The following is a 25160-nucleotide window of genomic DNA, read 5'->3' as shown; positions in this document are numbered from 1 at the left end:
TCTATTTTTTCTGATGGACTGTATTTTTCATTCCTCTGCTACGGTCTTAATGTGGTTTCTCCTAACACTTACATGTGTCTTCCATATCACCTTACTGATGATGAAGATAATTGGTTTTACTGGTGATTAGATTAGGTGGTTCTTTTCTCACTAATATAATTACTTTCATTACAAAGAAACCATAGACTGTTTCCTTGCCAAGATGCCACTAGGCAAAAGTACTCAGGAAAGAGTAGGCAGTGCCTGACATCAAATCTTATGCCACCTGTTAATGTAATTCTAAATGGTCTTATTAAATAAGAAACACAGAGCCAAATAAAGAGTTAAAAGCCCAGAGACTGAGCAGTAGCCAAGAGCTAAGACCACCTTATCTTACCACTCGCTACTGTCCTTCCCCTGAGAGGGAGACCTTCCTCCTGTGTCCTGTCTTTTTATTGCCTTTCTGTTCTGCCTTCTCATTGGTTCTAACCCCAACCACATGACTTCTTCATCACTGCCTGTCTATACAGACTTCCAGGTCTTTATGATTGGTAGATTGGTATTGGGATTAAAGACATGTGTCACCATGCTGGCTGTATCCTTGAACACACAGAGACTCTGCCTGCCATGTGATCAGATTAAGGGTGTGTGTGACCACTACCAGACTTCTGCTTAATGGCTTGCTCTTAGCTCTGATCCCCAGGCAACTTTATTAACATACAAATAAAATCACATTTCAGCACTGCTGTGGGATGTTCTGCATGTTAAATGTGTTGCTCTGATTGGTTAATAAATAAAACACTGATTGGCCAGTAGCCAGGCAGGAAGTATAGGTGTGACAAGCAAGAAGAGAATTCTAGGAAGTGGAAGGCTGAGGCGGAGAGAGCTGCCAGCCACCACTATGAGAAGATGTTAAGATACCGGTAAGCCACGAGCCACGTGGCAACTTATAGATTAATAAAAATGGGTTGATTAAAAAAAAAAAAAACAGTTAACAAGAAGCCTGCCACGGCCCTACAGTTTATAAGTAATATAAGTCTCTGTGTGTTTACTTGGTTGGGTCTGAGCAGCTTCAGGACTGATGGGTGAGAGAGATTTGTCCTGACTGTGGGCCAGGCAGGACCAAAAAAACTCTAGGTACACGGCACAAATAAAATATCACCATAGCCATCATCTGCTATGGGAAGGTCTGTATGTCAAATCTGTTGCTCTGATTGGTCAATAAATAAAACACTGATTGGTCAGTGGCCAGGCAGGAGGAAGTATAGGCAGGACAAGGAGGAGAAGAATTTTGGGAAGTGGAAGACTGAGTCAGAGAAACTGCCAGTCATGTCCATTCACTGTAAACTAGAAACTGTCTTTAAAGATATTAAATAGCAACTCTTAACACTAATCCTTCTTTTATAAATGTGACTGAATTTATTACTATTTTCTTTTATTAATTTGGGGACAATGTATGTATGTGCTTACTGCCTGTTTATCAGGTATAGAGAATATTTATAGGTTTATATCAGTGGCAGAATCCTACACCCAGTTAAATTTTAATTGCTTTGAATATTTGCTTGAATATTTTCATGTGCCAAATTAATATATTCAGAAGTTTATACACAAAATGATCCTCAGATTTATTTATTTATTAAAAAGTAGTATTTAAAAATTACTTTTATTCATTAGTAATGTTAAGTATGACAGTTTAATTATTAGATATTTGTGAAATAATACCAATTTGAAGGTGAAAAAATATTTCTTCTGGTCAGGCCACCACAAATCAGAGCCTTAGCTCAAAATGTCCTGAAGAAGATTGGAGAAATTTTGAAAAGTGATGGATAGAAACAGACACTGAAGTGATTGCATCTATTTTATTAGCATTGGTTACTGTGCTAGCGCACAGCCCATTCTGCTTTAGGAGTTCTGAGTGCACTGCTTTGCATTTGAGGCAGTGTTCCCTCAGGCTCCAAATTAATCACCATACATCAACACAAGTTTATACTCATGAGAAGAAATGAGTTAAACAATACCTCAAACATAAATTGAAACTATGTGTTTAATATATATGCACATTTCTAAACAAAGGTTCATTCATCAGTTGAACCAATAACGTGATTTTGAGCAACTGGGATAATCAATGTGACCATCAATGCATGATGTATGTAATGGAGATCTTGTATTTGTCTGTTTATATCCAAATTTACACTGAAATTCAGCGTAGTCTCCTGATGGGATGTATAGCTTTTGGTTTCCTCTCCATCTGAGAACTATGTTATGTCTATCCATAATTTCTTCTAATAATACACATGGATCTAAAGGAAAAATGACCAAAAGTTTATTAATATGTAAACATACAGAGATTCAGTTTTCAAGCATTATTTCTCAAAGTTTTTAAAAACCTATCTGTATTAAACTGGCACATAGAATTAATTCATATGGAATAGCAAATACTGTCAAAAATGTTTTTAATGTGTTAATTAGATTTCAATAACAAGGATTCCTAACGTCAATGAAATAAGACACCTGGATTTCAAGACATTCGTGATTGTTCGCATTAATTTAGGTATTGGGCAAAGGTAAAAATTTTGAACCTTGGCATGAATATGATATTCAGATATAATGTTCAGTGAGATGAGTATATTGAGAAACACTGCTCTTAGAAAGCCAAATCATAACTACTTTTATAATGTTCATCATTCACTCACAAATTTGTAACTATGAAGTGATTAATGTATTATGAATTTGATTTTCAGTTTTAAAAATAGATCTATCAAATTACCACACTGGATAAGTGACTAACCTGCTTGGAAAGCAGTTTCTGCAACTACTACACTGTCCCCTGGCCTTCCTTAGATTGCTAGGAAAGCAAGAGGACATAATGTCCAAGTTCATGCTGTGTGCAACCAATTCATTTAGTGCTGCCATCCTGCCCCACAACACATATGATCATACACTACTGTAAAGACTGAGACTAAGTGCTATAGAGTGGGTGCCAAATACCCATAAATACATCTCCAACTGCAGCATCTGGTGGCATGCAATTCTCTAGTCAGAGGAGAAACCTACTGACCTCTCTCTGCTGAATAACCCTTGCAAGTATCAGACCTACCAATCACAGTTTCTGAGAAAACCTGAGTCATCTTCTATGAGCTACCACACCCACTGTACGAGTCAACACAGTGAGCACCCTGCACCCTGAGCTCTCTCTATCAACCCACCTGAGCTGATAAGTGTCCTATTTTCAGTATAACTCACAGAAACAGTGGTTCACCTTGTGCCCAAAGGTGTTAATTACAGGCAAATAACCCATAGGTGCCACATGGAAGTCACTCCTGCTCTGTAGGCCAAGATACATCTCCAGTAAAGAGCTTCTTACTAAGAAAGTCACCATAAATATAGTGTATAGAAAACTGATCCAGCAGATGTGAAAAAGCCACAAGAAATATGAAAAAATGGAAGACAACAAGATTCTTCCAACTTGCATTGCTGCTCCAGTTACAGACTCCAAAAGTACTGACATGAACAAAAGATCAGTTGGAGGATTTTTTTAAAAAATCATTTTTAAAACACAAATATTTCCAAGTGAACACAGAAAAATAATTAAATAAGTTAAGAAGGACAATGGGGAATATAAGGGGGAAATGTACTGTCCTGGAAAATGTACTCTGTACTATCTGGTACTTTCTGTCAACTTGACACTTGACACAATCTGGAGTTATCAGAGAGGGAAGAGCTTCAGCTGAGGAAATGCCTTCATGAGATCCAGTTGTAAGGCATTTTTTCAACTAGTGATCATGAGAGAGGGACCATGATGGATGGTGCCATCCTGGGTTGGTAGTCCTGGGTTCTATAAGAAAGCAGGCTTAGCAAACTATGAAAAGCAAGCCAGTAAACAACACCCCTCCATGGCCTCTACATCAGCTCCTGACTCCAGGATCCTGTCCAGTTTGAGTTCCTGTGCTGACTTCCTTTGATAATGAGCAGCAATATGGAAGTGAAAACCAAACAAACCTTTTTCTCAACAACTTGTTTTTGGTCATAGAGTTTCATCACAGCAATAGAAACACTAACTAAGGCAGCCTCCATAGGCTCATATATTACTTATTTATCAGGGAGTGGTTCTACTTGAAAAGGATTGGGGCTGTAGCCTTGTTAAAAGTGTGTCTCTGGGGATAGGCTTTAAGGTTTCAAAAGCCCAAGACAGTCCCAGTGTCTATAGCTTCCTACTGCCTTTGGGGTCAAATATAGACCTCTGGGCTATTTCCCCACCACCATGTCTACTGTGTCCCATCATGCTCCCTGCCCCCCATGCTGATAATGGACTATACTTCTGGAACTGTAAGCAATCCCCAATTAAGTACTTTCACTGATAAGAGTTGTCAGGGTCATAGTGTCTTTTCAAAGAAACAAAGCACTTACTGAGACAAGGGGTATGGAAATAACATGCTCACACCAAGTTTTATGGACATCTATACATGTTAGTAAAAACTCAATAATAGAGTAACATGCATAATTTTATTCGTCAACTATTTTTATATAATAAGAAAGAAATAATGCTTTACTCACATGCTGATATTTGGCAGTGAAGCAGTAAACAAAACAGTCCTTTTAGTCTGTAAATGTCATTTCTTAACAGAAAAATGTCCATGTCATGATACTGAATCTCCTGTGATCTATAAGAATGAGGTACTTACGTAAACATTTTGGTGGCTCTGACCACTCTCATTTCTACATGTTATTTTCTTGTTGCCCTGCAGTTGGTACTTAGTTGACTTAGTTATATTGAATTGTTCCAACTTTATAAAAATAAATAAGGTAGGAATGACATGGGGTATAGAATACTGATAGTTATAATTATTGAGGTATTTTCATTTTGCTTCAAATTTCTTATCTCATATGAAACAATGACATATTTCTACTTTTAGGTTCACTAAATGTGAATTAATTATAGTTATTATTTAAAAACATTAGAGCATATGTACTTGTGGTGGCATTGCTACTAAAACCATCAGTGTAGTGATGAGCCTCTTGAACAGAGCCAGTGTTTTCTAGAAGTCTGAGGATGCTGATAGCTCAGGATACATGATATGAAAATGAAGTGTAACAATGTTTTACCAGTACTGTGTTTGTCTGCCAGCATCCAGTAAAACCTTCTGATATAGCTTGAATTATATAATCTATTACACAAAGAATGAAAAAAAAAAGATACTTATGCAAGTGGGTGGCTGGGACCACTTTCCTCCTTCACATTTAATCAATGCTGGTCCATCAATTCCAAAGCCTTCAGCACAACTGTATGCCACCTCTTCTCCATGTTGGTAACTGTCTAGCTCATGAGACACAATACCATGATTGATAGAAGGTGGAGGTCCACAGGGAAGTCCTGAAAATAACACAATGAGAGGAACAGAGTGGAATGATTCCATATTGCACTAATTCAGAAACTCACTGGCATATGTCAATTCTATGTGTAGTAGCACAAGAAGGAAATGTTAACAAGGAAGATGTTCCATCACAGAAGAGGTGGACAGTGCTTTCTAAGACCACCTTCTGTTATCTTGCATCTGCTAAACTGGTGAAACACCGAAAACGAACTTGACACCAAAATATCTGAAAAATTATGAGTGGCAAAAGGAATAAAAAACAAGAAATAATATTCTCAGGAAACCTCCCATAGATTGCAGGTGAAACCTATTGTGGGAAGAGACACTGAAGAGTTTAACATCCAGTGGCAAGTCAAACACTACAATGCACATGAGCAGGTGAGTTCAGTAGAATACGCATAATATTTAAAAAGAGAAATGCAAGAGTAAAACTAGATTTCAAGTAGATTGGTACTGCCAGGAGCCGACATGTCTCATAGTTATAAAAAAAAAAAGAAAAAATTTCTAAGTATTAAAACATTTTAGCCGGGCGGTGGTGGCGCACGCCTTTAATCCCAGCACTCGGGAGGCAGAGGCAGGCGGATCTCTGTGAGTTCGAGGCCAGCCTGGGCTACCAAGTGAGTCCCAGGAAAGGCGCAAAGCTACACAGAGAAACCCTGTCTCAAAAAACCAAAAAACAAAAAAGAAAAAAAAAAAAAACATTTTAAATACCATATTCTGTAGATTTCTAAAGGGTTTGAAGATGACCTATTTAAAATATATCTGCTCAATCTTGAAAACACATCTAATATGACTACAAGTTTGATTGTAATGTCTAACTACTAACTTTCATTTCTTTATATCCTAATAGTTGGTAATAATAACATTCAAGGATTAGCAAATTGCATTGCATTGTTAAATGAGCGGTATAAGTACAATATCTTGAACAAGATTAGAAATATATGTAAAGTATTTTCTAGCAATCTCAATATATATAATTTGTATACAATATGCAAAAATCTAATCCAATGTAAAGTATTTAAAACTAGTAATTGTCTTTTAAAAGTAGATTCAATAATCTATCTTTTTATCTATATTGTATCTATATCTTCTCTTTATTTTTTCAAGTAGATTCAATAATCTACCCTCTATTTTATCATTTCTATATATCTTTTAAAAAAAACAAGAACCTTAAATCTAATCTCCTTAGGTTAGCCCTTTTCCTAACCCTTAACAACAACTTGTTACCAACGCTCTTAAACAATGAAAATTATCCAAGACCTAAAACGCATTAAAAGACCAAATACAAAAAACAAAAAACAAACAAACAAACAAACAAAAAAAAAACCCACCTGCCCCACATCACCTCTTTGGGAATGTGGGTGTCATGTTCTTAAAATTGCTTCCTGATGGATATGGGCGAAGGTACCTTTATTCTGACAGAAAAATTTTGTGTTAATTGTCAAATTCTAGGAAAGGTAGCTACATCATTTTTCGTTCAGTCTGAGCACAATGCCAAAGTTCAGGGCTTATCTCAAGTCCTTATTCAAGTAGTCTTTGAAACTGGATCATCTCAACTAGCCATCTCAAAATTGCTCTGAGCAGTTTGTAGTCCAGAGCTGATCTGTAGATGGTGTTTGTCAGCTTAGTGGTATAATTATTGTCTCCGTGGAATTGTTGTTATTGTGGGCCCCCATCTTCTTCCTGGAGACTTCAAATTTGATGTTAGGCCTGGCCGTGATTTTTGCAGAAAATTTATAGAGACTGGGACACAAAGACATGTAAAGGCAGCTAATTGAAGTCTTTTTTCTAGAATTAGTTAGTAGTCTATATGACCATTAACATCTTAACAAAGTTTAAAATGTACATATATATATATATTAATCTTGTAAATTTTGATATAAAATTCATACTTTAAGAAAAGTTTAAAGAATCAGAATAGAATCAAAGAATTGAGATTAGTAGTAATAGAATAGTCCCTTAACTAATTTTTTTTCCCCTGTCTCATATCAGTACATGGCTCTTTCTTCCAGCATGATACAGGGAGTTTGCATTTTCCTTTTAACAACATGCTTGAGTTTAAAGAAGGAGACACCCCTTTTCCAACTCCAAAGTCAGCTTTTAATTTTAATTGAACTGGGACTACTAGAAGACCAATATTATTAAATTTCTTTAGAGAAGAGCAGAAACAAACACTTAGGAAGATTTATGAAATTTTATAAATGATATACCAATAGGCCATTTTACTCAATTTCTTGGAACATTTTTTTCTAGATGATTTGTCCTTTTTCTTCAGTTGTCTCATTTGTCTAGTGTTCTTCAGATTCCTTAGCCTTCATTCTCCTAAAAGACAAAAACAAAAACCTTTCCCCAAGACTAATTTTGGGGAGGTTCCCTTTTGGCAAGTCATATCTGATTAAATGAAAAGACATGTGTTAATGGTATAAGTTAGTTTAAATTGAATGGTCATGCTGGTTGATGAATGATCACCTCTTCGAATTAAGAGGTCTCTCATGTTCAAATCAAACCTTTATCAATTTTGATGCTATCCACAGCTTATATTCTTCTGTCGAAACAAAAGCAAAACCTTGTCCCCAACTGTTGGTTGGGAACTTCTCTCCAGGTTCTACCAAGTCCCGCAGTCCCACAATCCACATATAAAATAATCACTCAGACTCTTATATTACTTATAAACTGTATGGCCATGGCAGGCTTCTTGCTAACTGTTCTTTTATTTTAAATTAACCCATTTTTATAAATCTATACCTTGCCATGTCGCTGGTGGCTTACCAGCATCTTTACATGTTGTTTGTCCTGGCGGTGGCTGCAGTGTCTCCCCCTCCTTCTTCCTGTTTCCCCAATTCTCCTCTCTCCTTGTCCCACCTATACTTCCTGTCGGGTCACTGGCCATCAGTGTTTTATTTATATAGAGCGATATCTACAGCACCCAACAAAACACATATCCTGGTTTCCATTCTGTGGTCAGCACATCCTTAAAGTATATAGGCTGATTTAATTCTGTAGTTTTTTCTATTATCCAGTGTCTCTCTGCAGCTGTTGTTCCTTTCTCATTGGCACTGAGAAAATTCAAAGTTAGAAGAGCATTATGCAGTCTGTTTCTGGGGGGTTTTGTTACCCCTTTATGTTTATTTAGCATATCCTTTAGAGTTCTGTTTGACCTTTCTATAACTGCTTGGCCTGTAGGATTATGTGGTATACCAGTAATATGCTTTATATTGTAATAAGCAAAAAACTGTTTCATGTTAACAGAGACATATGCTGGAGCATTGTTGGTTTTGATTTGTGCCCATTTATACCCATGATGGCCATAACCTCTAGCAAATGAGTGGTTACAGAATCAGCTTTTTCAGAACTCAAAGTAGTTGCCCATTAAAATCCTGAATGGGTATCAATGGTATGATGTACATATTTCAATTTTCCAAATTCTGCAAAGTGAAACTGCCAGATTTCATTCCTCTGAGTACCCTTTGGATTATATCTTGCTGGTAATGGCATCTGATTGTAAAAGGAACAAGTAGGACATTTCCTTATAATTTCCTTGGCTTGTTGCCAGGTTATGGAAAAATCCTTTTTTAGACCTTTACTATTGACACGATGGATTTTTTTTTTATTTAATTCTGAAGCCTCCAGTACATTTCCTATCAATAATTTATCAATATCATCATTACCTTGTGCTAGAGGGCCTAGCAGACCCATATGGGATCTGATGTGAGTTATATATAAAGGATGACTTCTTTTCCTGATTATATCTTGTAATTGAATAAATAGTGAAGTTAATTTTGACTCATCAGGGATTAATTATGCAGTCTCAATATGTAATACTACTCTTTCAGCACACTGAGAGTCAGCAACTATGAGAGGTTCTGAAAAATCCATTAATACAACAGAATAGCATACAATTATGATTTTTGAACTGAATTATAAGAACTTTGAACCACTTTACTTAAATTTTCTGATTTGTAACCTGCCTTTCCTTGTTTGTTGGCATCTGTATAAAATGTACAAACTCCACATATGGGTTTTTCCCATACAATTTGAGTCAAAATCCAATCAGCTCTTTTATAATATCAATTCTATCACTTTTGGGATATTTGCTGTTATTTTCTCCCCAAAATTACTGCAAGCTCTTTGTCAAGGTTCACTTTCTGTCCATAATTTTTCAATGTCCTCCTTAGGTAAAGTTACGATGATTTCTGCTGGGTCTATTCCTGCTAATTGATGAAGTCTCAATTTTCCTTTCCAAATCAAGTCAGAGATTTTTTTCACAAAGGTTTTTAATTTTTCATTCGGCGTATTTGGTAAAAATATCCTTTACAATATAATATCTTCCCTCTGCATTAATATTCCTGTAGGAGAATGCCTAGAAGGTAAAATAACCAAAACGCAATCCAGCTTTGGATCCATATGATCCACGTGTCCTTCATGTACCCTCTTTTCTACCAAGGCCAATTCTTTCCATCTTCAGGTGATAATTTTGTTGAACTATTTAAGTCCTTGTCACCTTCTAAGGTTTTGAACAAATTATTCAGTTTATCATTTTTTTTTTACCTCAACAATAATTCACAGATGAGAAATGTCTCCAAATATTCTTTGAAATTAAGACTGTAATCAATCTCTCCTAATTTGCACCTTTTGGGGTCTAATTTTTTGTAGACCTATTTTATATCCTAAATAATTAATAGAACCTCCTCTTTGTATCTTTTCAGGAACAATTTTAATCCCCAACAAGGCAAAATTTTCTTTACTTCTTCAAACATTCTTTCTAAAGTATCTGCATTTGCATCAGCAAGTAAAAGATCATCCATATAATGATAAATTATAGATTTAGGAATTTTTTTACATATCACTTACAATGGCTGTTGTACGAAATATTGGCACAGGGTTGGGCTATTCAACATTCCCTGGGGGAGGACCCTCCATTGATATCTTTTAACCGGTTGAGAATTATTATAAGTAGGCACTGTGAACGCAAATCTTTCTCTGTCTTTTTCTTGTAAGGGTATTGAAAAGAAACAGTCTTAAATCAATAACTATAAGGGGCCATCCTTTTGGCAACAGAGTAGGAAAATGCATCCCAGATTGTAGAGAACCATTGGCTGAATTACTTTGTTAATTGCTCTAAGGTCTGTTACCATTCTCCATTTACCAAATTTCTTTTTAATAACAAATATAGGAGAATTCCAAGGGCTGGTTCATTCTTCAATAACTGTTCTTCTACCAGCTCTTCTAAAGCTTGGAGTTTCTCTGTTGTTAAAGGCCTTTGATGAACCCATACAGACTTGTCTGTTAACCATTTTAAAGGTAGAGTTGTTGGTATCTTTGGAAGATCATCAGTTGTTGTGCCCTGTTCTTGTATAATCTGGATGGCTGGTGACCACTCCTTAGAATAATACCTTCTATTATTTCTCTCAGAAACATGTGCTAGTTTATGATTTATTTCTGAGGTTGGAGGGGATGTTAATCTGAGCATTGCATTGTTGTAACAGATTTTGACCCCCATAAGTTCATAGCTATGCTAGCCACATATGGTTTTAATTTTCCTCTCTGTCCTTCTGCACCTATACATTTGAGCCATCTTGAACTCTGTTTCACTTGAGATAATGTTCCAGTTCCTAACAGCTGAACATTTACCTCCTGAAGAGACCAAGTTGGATTCCAAAATTCTGGTGCAATTATGGTCATGTCGACATCTGTGTCTACCAGACCACACAATAAAACATCATTTATTCTTATTGTTAATTTTGGTCTTTGTTCATTCGTAGAAGTTTGCCAAAAATTTTTCTTTATGGTTTCTCCTGAATTATGTGATCTCTCTGTCTCAGCTGTTCTATCACCCCGAGCAGACTGGTTTATTCCAATAGGCATTTGGTTATTTAATTGCTCTGAGTAGGGGTTTCTTCTACAACTTCAGGAAAGGTCTGAACTGGATTTGCTGTGGGGGCCTGCCTGCGGCCTCTCTGGGAGTTTCCCAAAGATAGAGGCAAAAGATTACCCTGTCTGTCCCTTGTTGATCTACATTCATTGGTTCAATGTTTTCCCCTACCACACCTTCTGCCTACTCTAGAAGGAAGGGGCATTTTGTTGCCATTGCTCCTTGAAGAAAAACTGTTTCTAGGAATGCCCTGTTTACAGTCTCTTTTCAAATGTCCTTGCTTTCCACATCCAAAACATCTGACAGTCCTCAAACCTCTTGAAATTGCTTCTCCTGTCCACATATTATCATGGTCATGAGCTTCAACATTAAATGTGTCTCTAATCCAATATTCCAAGGGTGCAGATCTTGCCTTTAACAGCCTGATTATTCTCTTGCATGCTACATTCATGTTCTCAAAAGCCAAAGATTTGATTATTATCTGGCTAGTTTCTGAATTCGGGACCATTCTCTTTACTGCTGAAGTCAGTCTTGGTAAGAAATCTGTGAAGGATTCTTTTGGGTCCTGTATAACCTTTGTAAATGACTCAGTTTTATTTCCTGCTTCCTCAATTCTGTCCAATGCATTCAAGGCTGCCATTCAACATAGAATTAGGGTTTAGTTATCATATAAACATTGTCTTTGTATTTCAGCATATTGGTCTTCTCCAACAAGTTGATCCTGGGAGATTTCCATACCTCTAGCCCTCCACTGATTTTCTGCTTTTAGCTTCATAACCACATGCGCCACTGCCTCTGTGTCCCTGGTTCCAGGAGACCATTTGCCAGCTCTCGCCAGTCCTGGGGTATAATCTCATTACAAGTTGACCAGAAGTTTAACAATTGCTTTACAAATGGGGAATGCATGCCATAAGATACTATTGCCTCCTTAAATCTTTGTAAATCCAACATTTAAATTGGAGTCCAAATATTTTGTGCATTCACTTGACCAGGTAGCTGCTGTACCAGATAAATTAAGGGTGATTGGGTAAAAACAGGCTTTCTTTCTGTAACCTTATAATCCAACTCTGAAACAATTTCACTGTTAATTTTTTTCTGTCTGAATATGAATTTCTCTATAATTCATTTTAACAGGTTTTTATAAAGCTTTTATTCTGCCACTTAAATTGACTATCTTTTTAAATAGTAAAATAAGGATAAGAAAAGTAATAATGTGCATAACTGATATAATGTACATCCCATCAACATTAATCTTCTCATATAGTTGTTCCATTTTCAGACTGCCTAAAATTTTATCAAAGTCCAATTTTCTTCTAATGTACACATACCCATTTTTTTTTAATGTGGAAAAATTCTCTCTTTTAAATGTTTTTTTTTCTTTAAAATATCTGATATCTTAATTGACTTACCAAGTCTGCATAGAACAGTAGAAATCTGAGGGAATTTCAAAATAGTTACCTAGCATCCAAGATGGGTGTCCAGAGAGAGAGAGAGAGAGAGAGAGAGAGAGAGAGAGAGAGAGAGAGAAGAGAGAAGAGAGAAGAGAGAAGAGAGAAGAGAGAAGAGAGAAGAGAGAAGAGAGAAGAGAGAAGAGAGAAGAGAGAAGAGAGAGAGAGGGAGAGGGAGAAAAAGAAAGAGAGAGAGGAAGGGAGAGAGGGAGGGAGGGAGGAAGAAAGGAAGGAAGGAAAGAAAGAAAGAAAGGAAGGAAGGAAGGAAGGAAGGAAGGAAGGAAGGAAGGAAGGAAGGAAGGAAGGAAGGAAGAAAGGAAGAAAGGAAGACAGGAAGACAGGAAGACAGAAAAAGGAACTGTAGCTAAGTCGAGCCTGGACTCTGGCTTCCTTAAGCTCTGACCAAGTGAGTTGGCTTTTTGGTGGAAAGCAGCTTTATCTGCAGTTGCATGTAGCGGCTGCAATTACAGTTGAGTGCAGCTGGACCGCTAGCTCTGGCAGGGCCTGAGTTGTTCATAGAACCGGCTTTTTTTTTTTTTTTTTTTTTTTTTTTTTTTTTTTTTTTTAAACCTGAGCCGCATGAGTTGGCAATCTGGCTCCAAGTAGCTCCATGGTTTGTGGCTACGGTGGGTTGGGCTTGGGGCCTAGGCAGGGAACAGTTGACACAGAGATAAGATTTTAAAAAGGTAAGACACAGAAATATAAAAAAGCAGTGTGTTCAAATAGATCAACACAATTAACAATTAACAAAGATGCTAGAAAGAATTGGTAAAATTAAAAATGTGGACAAACCCAGCATGCTAGAAATGCTATCAAATAAGAATTCAGTATAAATTTTAAGTAGGACACTAATATTAATCATATAAAATTTTGAATCACTGAAGATAAAAGTTCTCAGAGATTAAATAAATAAAAGAACAGAATCAAAAAATAATACTACCAAAAGTTTCTCGTTAGCAAAATGGTACAATAGTAGGCAGTTGACAAGCATTCAAAAACAGATTAGATTTTAAATATATATTGCATTCATAAATAGGAAGACTCAATATGATTATGTAATTATATATTTCAAAATTGTTCTGAATATTCTGGATAATTCTTCCAAATCTAACTAAGGTTATTTAAAAGAAGTTGGGAATCTGTATTAAACAAGAAATACATACACCTCAGACTAATTTTTAGAATTCCTAATATTGCAGCAAACTAATTACAAATGGCTTAAAAAACTGCATTTGAAAAATTAAAATTATTGACTGTAAATTGACTTAGAATTGTATTTTTATTTATTTATTTATTTATTTATTTATTTTTTTGTTTTTTGAGACAGGGTTTCTCTGTGTAGTTTTGTGCCTTTCCTGGAGCTCACTTGGTAGCCCAGGCTGGCCTCGAACTCACAGCGATCCGCCTGGCTCTGCCTCCCGAGTGCTGGGATTAAAGGCGTGCGCCACCACCGCCCAGCAGAATTGTATTTTTAAATGCCAAATGATAATTAAAGGAATTCAATAAGCACTATTATAACATTTTATAGACATTTATTTGAAAATAAAGTGTGACATCACACAATAATTTACAAGAACAAAAAACAAGAAGTAATCATCAGTATAAACATGTATTAGTACAGAGATTGGAGAAAAACATGAAAACCAGACACACAATGTCTCAGAATTTCCTTTCCAGTTATACCTCACAGAGGATTCAGAGACAATTAGCAGAGTTTTAAAATGTCATATTACTACATGATTATATGAATGATGTGTGTAGCTATTATTATATTGTTTAATTTTAAAGTACATTATTATAATTATTTGAGTCAAATAACAATGTGATTTCAAAGTTTATAGTAGTATAAACAAAAGTTTAGTCAATATTTTGTTGTAATGTCTATTAGGTGTGTTTACTTTTCTATATACTTATCAAGAACCCTCAGTATTCACTTATACACATTTGAAAAGAAGCATTTTGCTGTAACTAATATAGATAGGATGGGGAATCAAGAGCATCTTGTGATTTCAGAACCGTTTACTTACTGACATGGATGCATTTGGATTGAGGAGACCAGCCATTCTCTGTACATGTAACTGTGTCTTTACCATTTGGAAGATGGTAGCCAGGGTAACACTTGACTTTTACAGACTGGTCCTGTATGAATGATCTTTGCCAGGATAAAGATTCCCCATTCTCCACTTTATGGATAACACATTGTCCTAAGAACCACAAAATGATAAATTGAAAACATAAAAACATTCATTTATTCAAAAAACTAAATTAAAGCTTATCTTTACAATAATTAAATAAGCATGTGGGGCATTCAATAATAAAACCAATGCCAAATGTTTTAAAATGTAGCATTTATCTTTAGTTTTTATAAATAAAATATACACGCAATAGAGGCATTCTCATAGTCCTTATTTTGGACTTTCATTTCATGAAGAGCTGCTCATAAAGGACAGAAGCTAGTCTTTTTGCTCATAAGCTATTTTGTTGGTCTTATTTTTGTCATCAGAGACTTAACTGTAATTATGTATCTCTTTCCACTCTTCCATAGAATTAAACGTGATCTAATGCAGACATTGACTTACTGTGGCATGGAACTGCAGGCTCCCACCCTCGTGCAGTGCAGTGAATGAAGTCCCAGTGTTCCCTGGAGGCGGTCACAAATCCACTGTTGCAGAGGTAGTGGAACCGCTTTCCTATAGGAACTGGGAAGTAGGGTCTGTATCTCTCTTCATAATATAGACGTCCATTTTTGATTTGTGGAAAATCACAAGGTTTTACTTGCAATAAAAAAAAGACAGAAAAACTCTCATATCAGAGATAGAGCACTTGATCAGGAAATTACTTTCTATTAATTATAATAACTTCATGTTTAGAGAGTGTCTGGAGAAGGAGACAAATAGAAGTCAGAGAGATGAGGTATGTGAGGAGGTCTTTCCTCATGAAATCAGGTTATAGCTGAAGACCACCAAAGAAGTGGGTCAGGGATATTTGTTAATATCCAATATGATAACTGTTTATTTATAATTTGAATCAGAACTTAAATCTAATATGATTACATCATAGTGAACTATTCCTGTAACTCCGTATTGAAATGCTATATTGTTCATTCTATTAATAAGTTTATATATGATGTTTCATTAAATTTTTCCTTTTTGTGCTCTTATTTATAAATTATAAGTACTTTTAACATCAGAATAGTATTAATTTTTCTATGAAGTATGATTCTACTTCAGGGATCTAAATGCAGTATGTTAAAAGAATTCCAATACATGCCCAAACACACAAATATCCTATAGCTTCCTTATTCATGCACACACATACACACACACACACACATTTGTTATGTGGTTTATAAATTTAAATTCTTTTTATCTTGAGTGCCTTTTAAAATTTGAGAAATTTACTTTTCCTATGACACTAAGAAATTAAATTATCTCACTGAGATTTCATTTTAAAAAGAAATGTACCAAAAGGAGACACAGTTTAAATTTTCACCCCTATATCCTATCAGACCACCATGGGTTAAAGCTGGATTTCAACAGCAGAAAAAACAGAAAGCTTATTAAACACATGGAAACTGAACAACTGCCTACTGAATGAAAAATAGGCCAAGACAGAAATTGAGAAAGAATTTAATTACTTTCTAGAATACAAAGAAAATGGATATACAGCATATCCAAACTTATGGGACACAATGAGAGCAGTGTTAAGAGGAAAGAGGAAAGTTCATAGTACTAAGTAACTACATTAAAAGGCAAGAAAACAAACAAACAAACAAACAAAAAACCCAGGAAAATATACTAGCAACTTAACAATACAACTGAAAGCTATAGATCAAAAAGAAAAAAATCACAATAAAGTATTATTTCTTGCCATCCAATCAAGGGTAAAATCAATAATATAGAAACAAAGAGAACAATAAAACAAAGCTGGTTCTTTGAGAAAACCAAAAAATAGACAAAACCTATGCCAAATTAATTAAAAGGCAGTGAGAGAATATAAAATTAACAAATTGGAATTATAAAGGGGTACAGAACAATAGACACATAGGAAATCCAGATAATCACAAGGACATACTTTAAAAACTTATAATCCAACAAACTGGAAAAAATCTAAGATATTGATACCAAAGTTAAGATCAACTAAGCAATATAAATAGAATTATAATCTGAAAGGAAATAGAAGTAGTCATTGAAGTCTCCAAACCAAAAAAAGCCAGAGCCAGACAGTTTTAGTACAGAATTCTACCAGACTTTCAAAGAAGAGTTAATGCCAATACTCCTCAAATTATAATACAAAATAGAAGCATTGAACATTGTCCAATTCATCTGATGAGGCTACAGTTACACTGATACCCAAACCATACAAAAACTCAACAAAGAAAGAGAATTACAAACCAATTTCCCTTATTAATGCAGATGCAAAAATACTCAGTAAAATACTAACAAACTGAATCCAAGAACACATAAAAAAATCCCGCATGATTAAGTAGGCTTTTTCCTAGAGAGACAAAGATGGTTCAACATATGTAAAACAATAACTATAACCCACTATATAAACAAACTGAAAGAAAACATATGACCATCTCTTTAGATGGAAAAGAGATCTTCCACAAAATTTCAAGACCTCTTTATCAACACCGAATTTTTCCTGGAGAGATAAGGAATAAAAAAGACATAGTTTGACACAATAAAGTCAATTACAGCAAACCTCTAACCAGCATCAACTTAAATGGATCAGGAATTCTACTAAAGTCAGGAACAACCCAAGGCAATGCACTCTCCCTATACCTATTCAAGTTTAAGATAGAGCAATAAGATGACTGAAGGAAATCAAGGGGATTCAAATTGGAAAGGGAGAAGTCAAAGTATATTTCTTTGCTGATGGTATCATAGTTTATATAAGTTACTAAAAAAATTCCACTGGGGAACTCTACAGCTGTTAAACACTTTAAGTAAAGAAGCTGGACACCCAATTAACTCAAAAAAGCAAGAGTTTTCCTATATACAAATAATAAATGGACAGAGAAAGATATTATGGAAAAAACCACCAATCACAATAGCTTCAAATAATATAAAATATCCTGGGGTAACTAACTAAACAAGTGAAATACTTGTAAGATAAAATCTTCATTTTTTTGGAAAGAAATTGAAGAAGATACCAAAACATGGGAAGATCTCCCATGTTCATGAATTAGTAGGTTTAGCATCCTACCAAACTCAATTTACAGAAAATCCCTCATCAAAATTCCAACACATATTTTTCAGAGACCAAAATGGTAAATATGGTATGTATTCACTTATATGTGGATCATAGTCACAAAGTTAATGAAAAGCTATAATCCACAGATCCACAGAGATTAGGCATAGAGGAAAGGATTATGAAGGATATATGGATCTCCTTGGGAGGAGATATAGAATAGATTTTACTGGGGGAAACCTAGGGTAAAACCAAATACTACTGGTCTTAAATAAAAAGAGTAGTAAAATTATCCCTAATGATATTATGCTATATTGGTAGATTGGTGTCTTATTCAGCAATCATTAGAGAGGCCTCCTCTTGTAGCAGATGTGAACAATTTAAGATATTCACAACCATACATTTTATGCACAGAGAAGGGGGGAGGGATAGAGGGTTAGGAACACTAATCTCTAATGGGGTATCTTCATCAAATAGCTTCCCGTGAAACTCAGGATACCTCACAATAGAGGAAGCAGAAAGAGTGTAAGAGCCAGAGGTGGTGAGGGACACCAGAAGAACAAGGATCTCTAAATCAACTGAGTAAATCTCCTACAAACTCACAGAGACTGAAACATCAAACACAGGCCCTGCATGGGTCTGCACCAGGTCCTCTCTGTATTTTATAGTTTAAAGTTTGGTGTTTTGGGGACTCCTGATTATGTAAACAAGTATTTCTCTGATTCTTATGCCTTGACTTGGGCTCTTAGTCTTTTTTTTGCTTTGCATTGTCCAAATTCAATGTGATGATTTTTCTTTTGTGTATTATATTATATTTGGTTATATTTTGTTGTTATCTCCTAGAATACTGTTCTTTTACTAATAAGAAACAGAAAGGTTATGGATTTGGAGGGGAGAAGAGGCGGGGAGGAACTGGGAGAAGTAAAGGCAGGGGAAATTTGTAATCAGGATATATTCCATGAGAAAAGAAGCTATTTTCCATAAAAGAAAGATGAATCAATTACATGATTAGATAGTTAGATGATAGACAGAATAAGAGACAGACAGATAGACAGGCAGGCAGGCAGACAGACAGATGAGAAGACTGGTGATAAAAGATCATCAAATTGGCTGCAGAGAATAACCTGAAGAAAGAAATGAGGCAAGCTGTCTTATTGCAGCCAGCTGGAATTCCAAAGGGCAGAGCAGTGTCCCATTGCATGAGACTTCCAAGTAAAAAACATATTAACAGAAGGGTAACATCATCAAATTTGCTTGCAGATATCCAGTAGAAACTGAGGAAGCATGTCTAAGCCAGTTGGAGTCCCCATCTGGGTTCCCAGGAAGAGCAGAGAAAATAGCTGAAAGATTGGCCAAAGCAAGTTTATCTGGGGGTGGGAGTCAGGGCAATTGGAAACTCCAGCTTACAAAGATGGTTCAACATATGTAAAACAATAACTATAACCTATAATCTCTGCATCTGCTTCCATCAGTTACTGGATGAAGGCTCTATGATGACAGTTAGGGTACTCACCAATCTGATCACTGGGGTAAACCAGTTCACGCACTCTCTCCACTATTGCTAGTAGTCTAAACTGGGGTCATGCTCTGGATTCCTGAGAACTTCCCTAGCATGCAGTTTCTCCCTATCCCCATGATGTCTCCCTCTGTCATAGTATCTCTTTCATTGCTCTCCCACGTAGTCCCTGTTCCAGCTCGACCATCCCATTCCCTTTTGTTCTCATCCTCTATCCCCCACCCTCTATTGCCCCACTCATGCTCAGTTTACTCATGGAGATCTCATCTATTTCCCTTTCCCAATGCATTCCATGCATCCCTCTTAGGGTCCTCTTTTGCTAGCTAGCTTCTCTGGAGCTGTGGGTTGTACTCTGGTTATCTTTGCTTTACATCCTCTCCAAAGTAAGGGTGTCATTAGTGTTTTTGAGAGGTGTAAGATGGTATCTCAGAGTCATTTTGATTTGCATTTCCCTGATGACTAAGGATGTTGAATGTCTTTTGGCTATTTGAGATTTTTCTGTTGAGAATTCTCTGTTCAGCTCTACAGCCCATTTTTAACTGGATTGTTTGTTATTTTGATGTTTAGTTTCTTTGGTTCTTTATATATTGTGGAGATCAGCCCTTTGTCAGATGTGGGGTAGGTGAAGATTTTTTGTCATTCTATAGGCTGTTGTTTTGTTGTATTTACCATGTCCTTTGCCCTACAGAAGCTTCTCAGTTGCAGGAGATCCCATTTATTAATTGTTGCTCTTAGTGTCTGTGCTACTAGTGTTATATTTAGGAAGTGATCTCCTGTGCTAATGCATTCAAGGCTACTTCACACTTTCTCTTCTATGAGGTTCAGTGTAACTGGATTTATGTTGAGGTCTTTGATCCACTTGGACATGAGATTTGTGCATGGCGATAGATATGAATCTTTTTGCAGTTTTCTACATGTTGACATCCAGTTATGCCACCACTGTTTGTTGAAGGTGCTTTCTTTTTTCTTTACAATTTTGGCTAATTTGTCAAAAATCAGATGTTCATAGGTGTGTGGGTTAATGTCAGCATCTTCAATTTGATTTCATTGGTCCACATGCCAGTATTTATTTTATTTTTTTTTAATTTTATTTTACAATACGATTCAGTCCTACATAATAGCCACAGATTCCCTTGTTCTCTCCCTTCCTGCCCCCTCCCCTTCCCCCCAGGATACCCCCCATTCCCACCTTCCCCAGATCAAGGTCTCCCCCGAGGACTGGGATTGACCTGATAGACTCAGTCCAGGCAGGTCCAGTCCCCTCCTCCCAGATTGAGTCAAGCGTCCCTGCATAAGTCCCAGGTTTCAAACAGCTAACTCATGCAACAAGCCCAGGACCTGGTACCACTGCCTAGGTGCCTCCCAAACAGATCAAGCCAATCAACTGTCTCACCTATTCAGAGGGCCTGATCCAGTTGAGGGCCCATCAGCCTTTGGTTCATAGTTCATGTGTTTCCATTCGTTTGGTTATTTGTCCCTGTGCTTTATCCAACCTTGGTTTCAACAATTCTTGCTCATATAAACCTTCCTCTTTCTCACTAATTAGACTCCCAGCCCTCCACCCGGGGCCTAGCTGTGGATGTCTGCATCCAGATTCCTCAGTCCTTGGATAGGGTTTCTGGCCCAACTATTAGGGTGTTTGGCCATCCCATCACCAGAGTAGGTCAGTTCCGGCTGTTTCTCGACCATTGCCAGCAGTCTTTTGTGGGGGTATCTTTGTGGATTTCTGTGGGCCTCTTTAGTTCTTTGTTTCTTCCTTTTCTGATGTGGTCTTCATTTACCATAATCTCCTATTCCTTGTTCTCCCCCTCTTTTCTTGATCCAGCTAGGATCTCCCTCTCTCTTTCCCTCGACCCTTGCCCTTCATTGCTCCCACTCATGTCCAGGCTGTTCATGTAGATCTCATCCATTTCTTCGTGTCTTTCTTGGGGTCCTGTTTTCCAGGTAGCCTCACTGGTGATGTGAGTTGCAGTCCAGTCATCCTTGTTCCACATCTAGTATCCTCCTATGAGTGAGTACATACCATATTTGTCTTTCTGAGTCTGGGTTACATCACTCAGGATGATTTTTTCTAGATCCATCCATTTGCCTGCAAACCTCATGATGTCATTGATTTTCTCTGCTGAGTAGTATTCCATTGTGTATATGTGCCACAATTTATTTATCCATTCATCAGTTGAAGGACATCTAGGTTGTTTCCAGGTTTTGGCTACTACAAACAATGCTGATATAAACATAGCTGAGCAAGTGCTCTTGTGGTATGATTGAGCATTTCTTGGGTATATGCCCAAGAATGGTATAGGTGGATCTTGGGGGAGATTGATTCCCAATTTTCTAAGAAAGCACCATATTGATTTCCAAAGTGGTTGTACAAGCTTGCATTCCCACCAGCAGTGGAGGAGAGTTCCCCTAATTCCACATCCTCTCCAGGATAAAGTGTCTTCAGTCTTTTTGATCTTAGCCACTCTGACAGGCATAAGGTGGTATCTCAGAGTTGTTTTGATTTGCATTTCCCTGATGATTAGGGATGTTGAGCAATTCCTTAAATGTCTTTCAGCCATTTGAGTTTCCTCTGTTGAGAATTCTCTGTTTTGTTCTAAAGCCCATTTCTCAATTGGACTGTTGGTCATTTTGATGCCTAATTTCTTGAGTTCCTTATATATTCTGGATATCAGTCCTCTGTCAGATGTGGGGTTGGTGAAGAATCTTTCCCATTCTGTAGGCTGTCGCTTTGCCTTGTTGACCATATCCTTTGCTCTACAAAAGCTTCTCAGTTTCAGAGGTCCCATTGATTGCTTGTTTCTCTCAGTGTCTGTGCTACTGGTGTTATATTTAGGAAGTGATCTCCTATGCCAATACATTCAAGACTCCTTCCTACTTTCTCTTCTAGCAGGTTTAGAGTAGCTGGATTTATGTTGAGATCCTTGATCCACTTGGACTTAAGTTTTGTGCATGGTGACAGATATGGATCTATTTGCAGCCTTCTGCACGTTGATATCCAGTTATGCCAGCACCATTTGTTGAAGATGCTTTCCATTTTCCATTGTACCCTTTTGGCTTCTTTGTCAAAAATTATATGTTCATAGGTGTATGGGTTAATGTCAGGGTCTTCAATTTGATTCCATTGGTCCACATGTCAGTTTTTATGCCAATACCAAGCTCTTTTTATTACTGTAGCTCTATAGTAGAGCTTGAAGTCAGGGATTGTGATGCCTCCAGAGGTTGTTTTATTGTACAGGATTCTTTTGGCTATCCTGGGTTTTTTGTTTTTCCATATGAAGTTGAGTATTATTCTTTCCAGGTCTGTGAAGTATTGTGTTGGTATTTTGATGGGGATTGCATTGAATCTGTAGATTGCTTTTGGTAAAATTGCCATTTTTACTATGTTGGTCCTGCCTATCCATGAGCATGGGAGATCTTTCCATTTTCTGACATCTTCTTCAATTTCTTTTTTCAGGGACTTAAAGTTCTTGTCATATAGGTCCTTCACTTGCTTGGTTAGTGTTACCCCAAAGTATTTTATGTCATTTGTGGCTATTGTAAAGGGTGATGTATCTCTGATTGCCTTCTCAGCTTCTTTGTCCATTGTATATAGGAGGGCTACTGATTTTTTTGAGTTGATCTTGTATCCTGCTATTTTGCTGAAGGTGTTTATAAGCTTTATCAGTTCCTGGGTGGAATCTTTGGGGTCACTCAAGTATACTATCATGTCATCTGCAAATAGGGAAAGCTTGACTTCTTCCTTTCCAATTTGTATCCCCTTAATCTCCTTATGTTGTCTTATTGCTCTGGCTAGAACTTCAAGTACTATATTGAATAAGTATGGGGAGAGTGGACAGCCTTGCCTCGTTCCTGATTTTAGTGGAATTGCTTTGAGTTTCTCTCCATTTACTTTAATGTTAGTTGTTGGCTTGCTGTAAATTGCCTTTATTATGTTTAGGTATGTTCCCTGTATTCCTGATCGCTCCAAGACTTTTATCATGAAGGGGTGTTTCATTAATTCTTTGTATTGTTTTCTTTTTATCTATTTTACTGATTTCAGCCCTCAAATTGATTATTTCCTGGCATTTATCCTTTTGGGTGAGAGGGCTTCTTCTTGTTCTAGAGCTTTCAGGTGTGCTGTTAAATCACTACTGTGACATTTCTCCAACTTCTTTTTTTTTTTTTTTTTTTTTTTTTTTTTTTTTTTTTTGGTTTTTCAAGACAGGGTTTCTCTGTGTAGCTTTGCGCCTTTCCTGGAACTCACTTGGTAGCCCAGGCTGGCCTCGAACTCACAGAGATCCGCCTGCCTCTGCCTCCCGAGTGCTGGGATTAAAGGCGTGCGCCACCACCGCCCGGCTCTCCAACTTCTTTACGTGGGCATTTAGTGCTATGAATTTTTCTCTTAGCACAGATTTCATATGTGTCCCATAAGTTTGGGTATGCTGTGTGGATGAATTTCTAAATGGTCTTATTAAATAAAAAACACAGAGCCAAATATAGGGGTGAAAGCCTTAGAGAGATCAGGGAAATAGGAAAGGCACCAGCCAACCTTACCTTACCAACTCTACAGTTTCCAAATGCAAGTTACTTCCTGTCTACCCATGTCTATACGTCTTGCTGTTCTGCCATTTCATTTACTCTCTATGTTCAGCAGCATCACTTCCTCTTCCTACACAGCTCTGTCACTTCCTGTCTGTCTGTGCATGGTTAACTAGTTTTGGAATTTAAGGCATGTGCTACCACACCTGGCTCTGTTTCCAGGGTGGCTTTGAACACACAGAAATCCTGCCTGCCAAGTGATAGGATTGAGAGCTTGTGATACCACTGCCTGACTTCTTTGTTTAGTAATGGCTGGCCTTTTTCCTCTGATCTCCAGGCGAGCTTTATTTATTAAATCATAAATAAACTATCACCACAATTTTGTATAATAATTTTCATTGAATTCTAGGAAGTCTTTAATTTCTTTCTTTATTTCTTCCTTGACCCATTAGTGATTCTATTGAGCATTATTCAGTTTCCATGAGATTGTAGATTTTCTGTAGTTTTTGTTGTTGTTGAAATCTAACTTTAAACCATGGTGGTCTGATAACACAAGAGGTTATTCCAATTGTTTTGAATCTGTTGAGATTTGCTTTGTGTTCAAGTGTGTGGTCGATTTTAGAGAAGGTTCCATGGGATGCTGAGAAGAAGGTATATTCTTTGTCTTAGCATGGATTGTTCTGTGGATGTCTATTAAGTTCATTGAGTCATAACATATTTTAGATCCCTAATTTCTCTATTAAGTGTCTGTCTGTCAGACCTGTCCATTGGTGAGAATGGAGTGTTCAAGTCACCTGCTACTAGTTTGTGGGATTTGATGTGTGATTTAAGTTTTAGTAATGTTTCTTTATATATGTGGGTGCCCTTTTATTTGGGGCATAAATATTCAGAACTGAGGCTTCATCTTTGTAGATTTTTCCTTTGATGAATATGAATTGTCCTTCCTAATCTCTTTTGATTGATTTTAGCTTGAAGTCTATTTTGTTAGATATTAGGATACCCACACCAGCTTCCTTCTTAAGTCCATTTGATTGGAAACTCTTTTCCCAGACATTTTCTATGAGGTAGTGTTTGTCTTTGAAGTTGAGGTGTGCTTCTTGTACGCAGCAGAAAGATGGATTCTGTTTGCAAGGTCAAATGGGGGATTTTGGTTGGGAAGCCTGTTCAGAGGAGTCTTTCCTGCTGGTCTGCAACTGGGGCAGCCCATGCTATGGTTTTATGGGTTTTATTTTTGTGTATGTGTGTATGTATGCATG

At 36.8% G+C, this 25160-nt stretch overlaps 1 protein-coding gene across 2 annotated transcripts in view; it reads right to left on the bottom strand.

The window, feature by feature from the left end:
- LOC114707193 (complement factor H-like) overlaps nucleotides 1-4898 on the bottom strand; it is a 148878-nt gene extending 143980 nt beyond the window's left edge. For both annotated transcript variants that reach the window (XM_037211350.1, XM_037211351.1), the window contains exon 1: nucleotides 4662-4898. The gene's annotated coding sequence lies outside the window, so the exon portion shown is untranslated. The remainder of the gene's footprint in view (nucleotides 1-4661) is intronic.
- Between the last annotated feature and the right edge of the window lie 20262 nt (nucleotides 4899-25160).

The sequence above is a fragment of the Peromyscus leucopus genome, chromosome 15 (assembly GCF_004664715.2).
Source record: "Peromyscus leucopus breed LL Stock chromosome 15, UCI_PerLeu_2.1, whole genome shotgun sequence".
NCBI classification, from domain to species: Eukaryota; Metazoa; Chordata; class Mammalia; order Rodentia; family Cricetidae; genus Peromyscus; species Peromyscus leucopus.
This window is presented reverse-complemented; position numbering and strand designations above follow the sequence as displayed.